This window comes from Saimiri boliviensis, chromosome 9 (genome assembly GCF_048565385.1).
Source record: "Saimiri boliviensis isolate mSaiBol1 chromosome 9, mSaiBol1.pri, whole genome shotgun sequence".
Classification (NCBI taxonomy): domain Eukaryota; kingdom Metazoa; phylum Chordata; class Mammalia; order Primates; family Cebidae; genus Saimiri; species Saimiri boliviensis.
Genome location: NC_133457.1, coordinates 107734933 through 107744697, shown reverse-complemented (window position 1 = coordinate 107744697; position 9765 = coordinate 107734933). Strand labels below are relative to the sequence as shown.

Here is a 9765-nt window from a genome sequence, read left to right as displayed (position 1 = left end):
TGTAATTCCAGCAGTTTGGGAGGCCAAGCCAGGAGGATCAGTTGAGGACAGTTCAAGACCAGCCTGGGCAACATACCAAAACCCAGTGTATTAGTTTGTTTTCATACTGCTGACATACTCAAAACTGGGAACAAAAAGAGGTTTAATTGAACATACAGTTCCACATAGCTGGGGAGACCTCAGAATCATGGCAGGAGGTGATTCATACTTATCTTAGATAGTGGCAGCAAGAGAAAAATGAGGAAGAAGCAAAAGTGGAAACCCCTGATAAACCCATCAGATCTCATGAGACTTACTATCACGAGAATAGCACGGGGAAGACCAGCCGTCATGATTCAATTACCTCCTCCTGGGTCCCTCCCACAACACATAGGAATTCTGGGAAATACAATTCAAGTTGAGATTTAGGCAGGGACATAGCCAAACTATATCACCCACTCTCTACCAAAAATGTTTTAAAAATTAGCTGGGCATGGTAGCATATGTCCGTAGACCTAGTTACTTGGGAGGCTGATACAGGAGGATGACTTGAACCCTGGAGGCTGAGGCTGCAGTGAGCTGTGATTGCACCATTGCATTCTAGTCTGGGCAACAGAATGAGGCACTGTCTGTAAAAAAAATAAATCATAAAACATTTAAAAAATGAAAGTGTGCATTAGGAAGCCCTGAAGAACTTTATCCAAATACTCCATCCCTGAGTATGAATTTATGAATTATGAATTCCAGCTCAACAGACTTCGATCTTTATTTTGTAAAAGCTTCCCCCAGGGGTTTTCTTGAACACTCCTGGGATCATTCATTGGTCAGAACCTTGAAGTTAAACTCAAAATGCCAAGAATATGGTAAAAGAAAGTAAAAAAGGTAGACACAATCTAAATACCCTAATACGAGGGAGAGGTGTTCTTGTCTTCATTTTACAGATGAGGAATCTGCGGCTCAGGGGCGAAACGACTTTCCTAAACTCACATAGCTACTGAATGGCAGCCAGGAGGTAACACAAGCTTTAGGGCCAGAGGTGTGTTTTTGTCACCACATCCTGCTGCCCCCTCCACTGGGTCACTCGTACTCCCACTGAGAAGGCCCGAAGGCTATTGTGACAGTTTAAGTGGCAGGCGCGGGACTGGACTAAGTCCTCCTGCCCTTTTAGGCAACTTGTCAGCCTGAAAGAGGTAAAGATTTGGCCAGTGAGCCTCAGATCCTAGTAAAATCAGAATTCCCAGGGGGGGTTCCTGCACCTCAACCCTGTAAGTTACGCTTCGTTAGGTCTGAGTGAGAAACACAGCCTTAAATGCAAAGTGCTCGCTACCCCAAATAGTCATTCCACATTTTCTTCTCCCACTTCCCTCTGGAGGCCCGGCATCCGATCATGAACCTCCCCAACCTCAGCACTGGCCCTGGGGGTCCTGGCAGGAAAGGGTTAAAGTCCTGAGAACTCGGGGCTCTTCTCTCACGGGATTGGAATGTGCTGGAGGGGAGGGAGGCTGGTGGTCCAGCACTGAGCCTGGCCATTGTTGCGAAACAATTGCCCCCCAGGACCAGAACAGCAGACGCTAATTATGAGACACTTGTGTCCTCCATGCAATTATGAGATCTGTGTGACCATTAGCATAAGAAACTAGCTCCCTGGCTTGTTTGGGTCTAACTTCCCCCACACTGCTCTACTTAGGAATCTGAAGAAGTAAAACGATGAACTCAGGGCATCATCAAAGACTCAGCCCAGAGATTCTCAAGTTTAGGCCACATGAGAATCACCTGGATGCTTGAAAAACATGCAGATTCTCAGGACTCAATTCCAGAAACTTGGATTTGGTGGGTCTGAGTGGAAATGAAGATGGTTTAGCCATTGAGATTCATGGAAGTCCAAACTTAGTTCTCCCTTGGAAGCTGGCAGAAGTCCTGGTACCCATCTCGAAGTTTTCTAAGTCCCTCCACTCCCTGAGCAAAGGTTCTCACTGCCCTGCTGATGTTGCCTGAGCTGTGAGGGTTAAGCCCAAACACTGACTGAACCTCAAGCTGGCTCACGGGGAAGAGCAAGTCTAATGACTATTTCCCTGCCTACACAGAGCCTCAGATCTCCCGGGAAAGGTAAGAGTAGAGAATAAGAACACAAACCTGGAGCAATGAGGGGTCGGGGAAGGGTCCCCCAATCCCTGACTTCTGAATTAATGGGGTGACTTCATGCAAGGATCAGAACCCTGTCTTAATCCGGCTTGGGTCAAAGGGTAATTGATGGGTGAGTTTGCTTCATGTCGAAAGGGCTGCAGCTGGCTGCAGAAATAACCAGAACCCAAAATTAAATGCCACCGCAGCTCTCTCTATGCTCACACACTGGCTTTCCGGGCCAAATGGCACCGCTGACTCCCCACTGCACATCTTCTAGCCTCTTCCATCCCAAAGAGGCAATCCTTCTTTAACTCCAGTTTGAAAGTTCCCAAAGAGATCCACGTTCTCACGTGTGTGTCTGGAGATGTAAAAGTGGCAATGACCAGCAGCCCACAGAACCAAGGGGTGGGAGCAGGAGAGGGGCCTCTTCCCCCAGGAAGGCGATGCTAGACTAGGCCAAACTGGTTCTCTAAGACCCGTCAGATACTCTGTGTCACGTCAGCCTTGTGTCCACCGACTGAGACAGGTAGACTCATTCCTCATTTTGACAAATGGGGAAAGTAAGCGGAAGGTAGAGTGACCTTCCCGAGGCTACCGAGCTAGTCTTTGGCAGAGCTGGACTTGCTGACCAGGTCTCCCTGTGTCGCAAGTCCAGTTTCTCCATGGCATCATGCCTAATGTTCAAGGCATGAGGGAGACATCAGGGTCTCTGGAATGTCTGGTCAAGTGTCCTGCAGAAGGATGACCGGAACTGAAGGGACATGGCTTAGGAGACCAGGCAGGTGGACCGGGATCACATTCTAGAAAAGGGAATGTTAGACTAAACTTAGGCTCTTATTTAGGATTCAATGGGAAGTTGATGAAGGTTTTTTGAGCAGAATTGTAATATGAGATCTTTATCTCTAGTCTCTAGAAGAGCCGGGCCTATGCTAGTCGACGCACGGAGGTTGAGTTCTCCGGGGTCATGCTCTGTTCACAGGACCATAGATTCTCATCTTCTCTGTCTCAGGAGCTGTCAGCCAATCACCCTCCCCAGGACATCCACAGTCCCTGGACTGGCCAGGTTCCAGGCTCAGTGTATATCCTCTCATTAACCTCACAACAAGAAGGAAATATGAGTGATAATTCTAGTCATGAAATCCTAGCTAGTTACTGGGAGTATAAACAACAGAGCTCCCGGCCAGGCGTGGTGGCTCACACCTGTAATCCCAGCACCTGGGAGTCCAAGGCGGGCGGATCACAAAGTCAAGAGATCGAGGCCATTCTGGTCAACATGGTGAAACACCATCCCTACTAAAAAAAAAAAAAAAAAAAAAAAAAAATTAGCTGGGCATGGTGGCGCACACCTGTAGTCCCAGCTACTCAGGAGGGTGAGGCAGGAGAATTGCTTGAACCCAGGAGGCGAAGATTGTAGTGAGCTGAGATTGTGCCACTGCACTCCAGCCTGACAACAGAGTGAGACTCCGTCTCAAAATAATAATAATAATAATAATAATAATAATAATAATAGAGCTCCCAAAGGGTACAGGAAGGAGCTCCTGGGGTGAACAGCTGTTCTTTCTATGTGTCTAGATCTCTCTATACATCTATATCAATATCTTTGTCAATATAGATATTGGTGTCAATACCAATATTGATGTTGATATCCTATTGGTTCTATTTCTCTGAAGAACCCTGACTAATACAAGGACCAAGAGGGGTCAAGGAGATGGCAGGAAGGCCACTTAGACATGTCCGGGTGACAGAGGTAGGAGATGGAAGGAGGTCCCTTGCACATTAGAGGTCTAGTCACAACTCCACCTCATTTTTAAACTAAGATATAATTCACACACTATAATATTTACCCCTTAAACTGCAATGCAGTGGTTTTTCATATATCCATAGAGTGGTTCAACAGTCACCACTATCAATTTCCTGAACATTTTTATCCCTCTAAAAAGAAACTCTGTAACCATTAGAACCATTCTGCACTGCCCCTTCTTCAAGCCCCTGGCAACCACTAATCTTCTTTCTGTCTCTAGGGATATGTCTTTTCCAGGCATTTCATATATATGGACTCATACAATATGTGACTCTTTGTGTCTGGCTTTTCATTTAACAAATGTGTTCAAGGTTCATCCATGTTTCGTATGCATCAGTAGTTCATCCCTTTTTAAGGCTGACTAATATTTTGTTGTATGGATATACCGTGTTTTGTTTATCCGTTCATCAGTCAATGGACATTTGGATTCTTTCCGCTTTTTGGCTATTATGAATAAAGCTGCTATGAACATTTCTGTGCAAGTTTTTGTGTAAACGTTTATTTTTCAATTCTGGGGGTCATATACCTGTGAATAGAATTGCTCATTCATATATTAACTGTATGTCTGACTTGATGAGGAACTGCCAGAATCTTTCAAAGCAGCTGCACCATTTTACATTGCCACCATCAGTGAAGGCAGGTCCCAATTTCTCTACATCCTCACGAACCTTTATTATTGTCCATCATTTTTATCACAGCCACGCTAGTGGGTCTGAAGTACCGTCTCATTGTTTTAAGCTGGGTGCAGTGGTGCGTGCCTGTAATCCCAGATACTTGGGAGGCTGAGGTAGGAGCATCACTTGGGCCCAGAAGTTTAAGGTCACAGTGTGTCTTGAATGTGCCTGTGAGTATCTACTGCATTCCAGTCTGGGCGCCATGGTGAAACCCCATCTCCTACAAAGAACAAAAACAAAAAAAATGTATTCATCGTTGGTTTAATCTGCTCTTCCCTCCCTATGATGTTGGGCATCTTTTTATGTGCTTATTGTCATTTATACATCTTCTTTGGAGATATGTATATTCAGATTCTTTGCACAATGTTTTAATTGGGTTATTTATCTAGTTATTGTTGAACTGTGGATGTTCTTTATATATTCTAGGTACAAGTCCCTTATCAGATATATAATTTGAACTTTTCTCTCATTCTGAGTTATCCTGCCCTTTCTTGATGCTGTCCAATGAAACAGAAAAGTTTCACATTTTGATTATGTAGAGTTATTTCATGTAATTGCCGATAAGGTAGGTTTTATGTCTCCTATTTTGATGTGTGTTTGTATATGTGTCTCTTCTTTCTGGCTTCTTCTATTCCTCCATTATTACCTTCTTTTGTATTAAATAGATATTTTCTAGTACTCTTTTGTCATTTCTTTATATATATTTTAGTTATTTTCTTAGTGGTTGCCCTGGAGATTATAATTAACATATTAATTTATAACAACCTAGATTGAATTAATATTATCTTCATCTCAGTTGTGTATATAAACCTTTCTCCAATATAGCTTCATTCCCTCCCCAACTTCTGCACTATTTTTGACATACAGATTACATCCTTATACATTCTATGATCATCAACATAGATTTATAATTTTTGCTTCATATAGCTGTCCTTAAAACAAGAAGGAGGAAAAAGAGTTACCAAAAAAAATTTTTTTATATTTGTTTTTCCCTTTGTATTTATCTATGTGGTTACCTTTATTTCTTTAAGTGGATTTGAGTTACTTCCTATTATCCTATCATTTCAGCCTGAAGGACTGAATGTTCATTAATATTTATTGTGTATAAGTTGAATGTTCGTTAGTATTTCTGGTAGAGAAATACCAAAGAATGTTCAGTCCTTCAGGCTGAAATACCTGACAAATGGCCTCTGTTTTTGTCTTTCTGGGAATGTCTTAATGTCTCCTTCATTTTTAGAAGATAGTTTTGTTGGATATAGAATTCTTGGTCTATCAGCACTCTGACTATACCATCCCACTCACTGTCTTCTGACATCTATGGTTTCTGATTAAAAGCTGACAATCTTATTAAGGATCTCACACATGGTGAGTCACTTCTCTCTTAATACTCTGAAGATATTCTCTTTGTCTTTGCCTCTTAACAGTTTAATTGTGATGTGGATCTTTCTTAGTTTATCCCAGTTGGAGTTTGTTGAGATTCTTGAACATGCAGGTGAATGTTTCTCATCAAATTTGGGAAGTGTTAGCCATCTTTTTTTTTTTTTCCAAGTATTCTTTCTGCCACTCTATCTTCTCTTCTAGAACCCCTATTATGCATATTTTTATATTCTTGGTATATCTCAGTATGCTTGATAGGTCTCAGACTCTTTGTTTTTCTTCATCCTTTTTATTTTTCTCTTCCTCAGACAGATAATATCATTTGACCTGTCATCAGGTTTGCTGACTTCTTTTTCTTCTGCCTGTTCAGATGTCCTGTTGAGCTCCTCTAAGTGAATGTTTCATTTTAGTTACTGTACTTTCAATTCCAGAATTTTTGTTTTTATAACTTCTCTTTATTAATATTCTGCATTTCGTGAGACAATATTTTCCAACTTTTCTTTAGTTCCTTAGATATAATTTCCTTGGTTTTTTTTTTTTTTTTTTTTTTTTTGAGATGGAGTTTCACTCTTGTCACCCAGGCTGGAGTGCAATGGCGCCATCTCAGCTCACCGCAACCTCCACCTCCTGGGTTCAGGCAATTCTCCTGCCTCAGCCTCCTGAGTAGCTGGGATTACAGGCACGCGCCACCATGCCCAGCTCATTTTTTTGTATTTTTAGTAGAGACGGGGTTTCACCATGTTGACCAGGATGGTCTCGATCTCTTGACCTCGTGATCCACCCGCCTCGGCCTCCCAAAGTGCTGGGATTACAGGCGTGAGCCACCGCGCCCGGCGATTTCCTTGGTTCTTTAAGCATATTTTAAATAGCTAATTTAAAGCCTTTGTCTAATAAATCCAACATCTGGGCTTCCTCAGTGGAGTCTCTCTTAATTCTTTTTCCCCCTTTTTTCTGTTTAGGGGCCATATTTTCTGATTTCTTTGCATAACATATTTTTTGTTGAAAAAGTAGACTTTTAAAATAATAAAATACGGCAACTCTGGAAATCAGATTCTCCCCCTCCCCAGAGTTTGTTATTATTATCTGTTGTTGCTGCTATTTTTTAAGTATATTTTGAAATTATTGTGTAAAGTCTACATTCTTTGTCACGTGTTGCCACTGAAGTCTCTGCTTGGTTAGCTCAGCTATTAATGATTAAAAAGAGATTTCCTTTAGTGCCTCAGACCAGCACATCTCCCATTCTTCACCTTGGGGTTCTGTGTGGATGTTGAGGCACGCCTGAAACACTCTGCCAGGAAGCAAAAGAAAAGGTCTTCTGAAGAAAGTCACTTGCTAAAAGAAAAGTTTAAGTTCCCAATAAAATTCAAGAAAATGTAGAGCCTATGAAATGTAAGATGAGAGAAGAAATAATAATGCAGAAGAATGGGATGAACAGAAGCCTGGTTGAGATTGTTTTTATTTTGAGAAACTAATAATAAAAGAAATGAACAATGCTAGAGCAAAATTTCAGAGTGTGCCAACAGTAATAAAGTACCGGGGCAAAACGAATGCACACCAAGTCATCGATGCTGATAAGATGTCAGGAATGCAGTGATAAAAGAAAAGGGATGAAATTTATAAAAGAGAAAGCAAGAATGCCATGGTTAAAAGGAAAAAGACGAAAGAAGGAGAATTAAATATGTGGTCCACCATGTGGAAAACTGGTGTTTCCAAAGAAAGCAATTTGTTCATTCATTAATTCATTTAACAAATATTTATTGGACACAGACTTGGTGTTAGAAACTGAGAATAAATCGTGAACAAAACAAAGTTTTAGCCTTAATGGAGCCCACATTCTGGTGGAAAAACAGAAAATAAACAAGTGAGTATAATGTAAACAATAAATATTTAAATTACAGTAAATGGTAAGTTTTATAAAGAAAAAGAACGCAGGATGGAGGGTTACAGGGTGACTAGTGTGTGTCAGTGGGGTGCTACTGTAGTTGGGAAGATAACATCTTAACAGAGACCTAAATTAAATGATGGAGAGAGTCCTATGGATATCCGAAGGGAGAGTGTCTTAGTCTATTTAGTGTTGTTGCTATAACAGAATACCTGAGACTGTGTAATTTATAAAGAAGAAGGGTTTATTTAGCTCACAGTTCTGCAGGCTAGGAAGTTCAAGGGTATGGCCCAGGCTTACGTTGAAGGCTACTGGTCTGCCTCATAACATGGTGGAGAAGGTCAAAGGATCCATGCAAAGAGACGAAAACCAAGGGGCATCCTGGCTTTACAAAATCCAACTCTCGGAGAACTAATTCTGTATTGGACATTTTTAAGTTTGAGAGGCCTGTTAAACAGCAATTCAGGTTTAGGCTTAGGAGGTACAGACAGATGAATGTATAAACTGAAGATCAATGAAAATGTCAAGACTGAAGGTACAACACTGAGAATCATCAATGTGGAAATGATATTTTAAATCATGATATTTAAATCCTATTGGCTATTAGATCAAAGCGTTGGACCCAGAAATGAGAAGATCAAGATAAAAGGGGATCAACAAGAAGCAATAAAACCAACTGTGTGTGGAATCTACTCCAAATAAAATAATTTCTAAAAATTAACTATCAGAAAAGAATTGCTCTAAATTTACATCCTTAAAAAAGATCTCATCCTGTGGATGTCTGAAGAGAGAGTGCCTTAGTCCATTTAAGTGTTGCTGTAACAGACTACCTGAGACTGGGTAATTTATAAGAGGCATGAGGGGAAAGGCACGGATGGGCCATGAAAAAAAACAAGGACCCATCTCCCTACATAGACAGCATTCTGAGCCACAGCAATGAGGCTGAACAAGAAGTCCAATTTGGAAATGCACTATTCTAAAAATGTACTTTTTTTTTATTTTTTATTTTATCTTTTGAGACAGAGTCTTGCTCTGTCACCCAGGTTGAAGTACAGTGGCACAGTCTCGGCTCACTGCAACCTCCACGTCCCAGGTTCAAACAAGTCTTGTGCCAATGCTTCCCGAGTAGCTGGGATTCCAGGCGCCCACCACCATGCCCAGCTAGTTTTTGTATTTTAATACAGATGGGGTTTCACCATGTGGGCCAGGCTGGTCTCTAACTCCTGGCTTCAGGTGATCCGTCCACCTCGGCCTCCCAAAGTCCTGGGATTACAGGCGTGAGCCCCGCACTCAGCCTCAAATTCTTTATTTTGAACAAAAATCTTGTTCGGCAGAGAAACATCAGCCTGAGATGACCTCAATCAATACTGGTTTGCAATGATTAGAGATGTCACTTGACAGAATCAGTAAATGAGGAAGGCAAAGAAATGTGACACAGATTTAGTAATTATTGCTAAAGGTATCACCTCACAATTGCAAGTGTCAAGTGTCTTTGTAAACAATCCTTCTAAAGCTCACTTGAAAATCAATACAGAAAATGGTTGTCTGTACAAATCTTGCACATATACCGTCAGGGCAAATTAAACAACCAAAAATCTGTCCTCACATAATGGGTTATTATGGCTTGGGATAAAGTTTCTGTGGAAGCAAATACATAGATACAAACATAAATGTGTCACAATGCCTCAGATGGAAATGAAGATAACGTACTGTGGAAAACTGTGTTGGACAATTAAAAAAGAAAATGGCCCTACTGACGACAAAGACACTAATGTCCCAGACACCAGTGAGGAGTTTGAATAAAATTGTTTATTACAACTTTATTATTATATGAGTAGGAAAAAAAAACAATAAATTAAATTACTTTTATAATATATTTTAAATTATATATGTAATGAAAGTACTCCAACAAAATTTATAAGTAAACG

At 41.0% G+C, this 9765-nt stretch overlaps 1 long non-coding RNA gene across 1 annotated transcript; it reads right to left on the bottom strand.

Moving 5' to 3' along the window:
• Positions 1 to 720: 720 nt before the first annotated feature.
• LOC120367868 (uncharacterized) lies at positions 721 to 1461 on the bottom strand. The gene is made up of 2 exons (XR_005582129.2): positions 1382 to 1461; positions 721 to 1160 (listed from the first exon to the last, which is right to left on the bottom strand). It is a non-coding gene; the product is annotated as an uncharacterized LOC120367868 (long non-coding RNA).
• Between the last annotated feature and the right edge of the window lie 8304 nt (positions 1462 to 9765).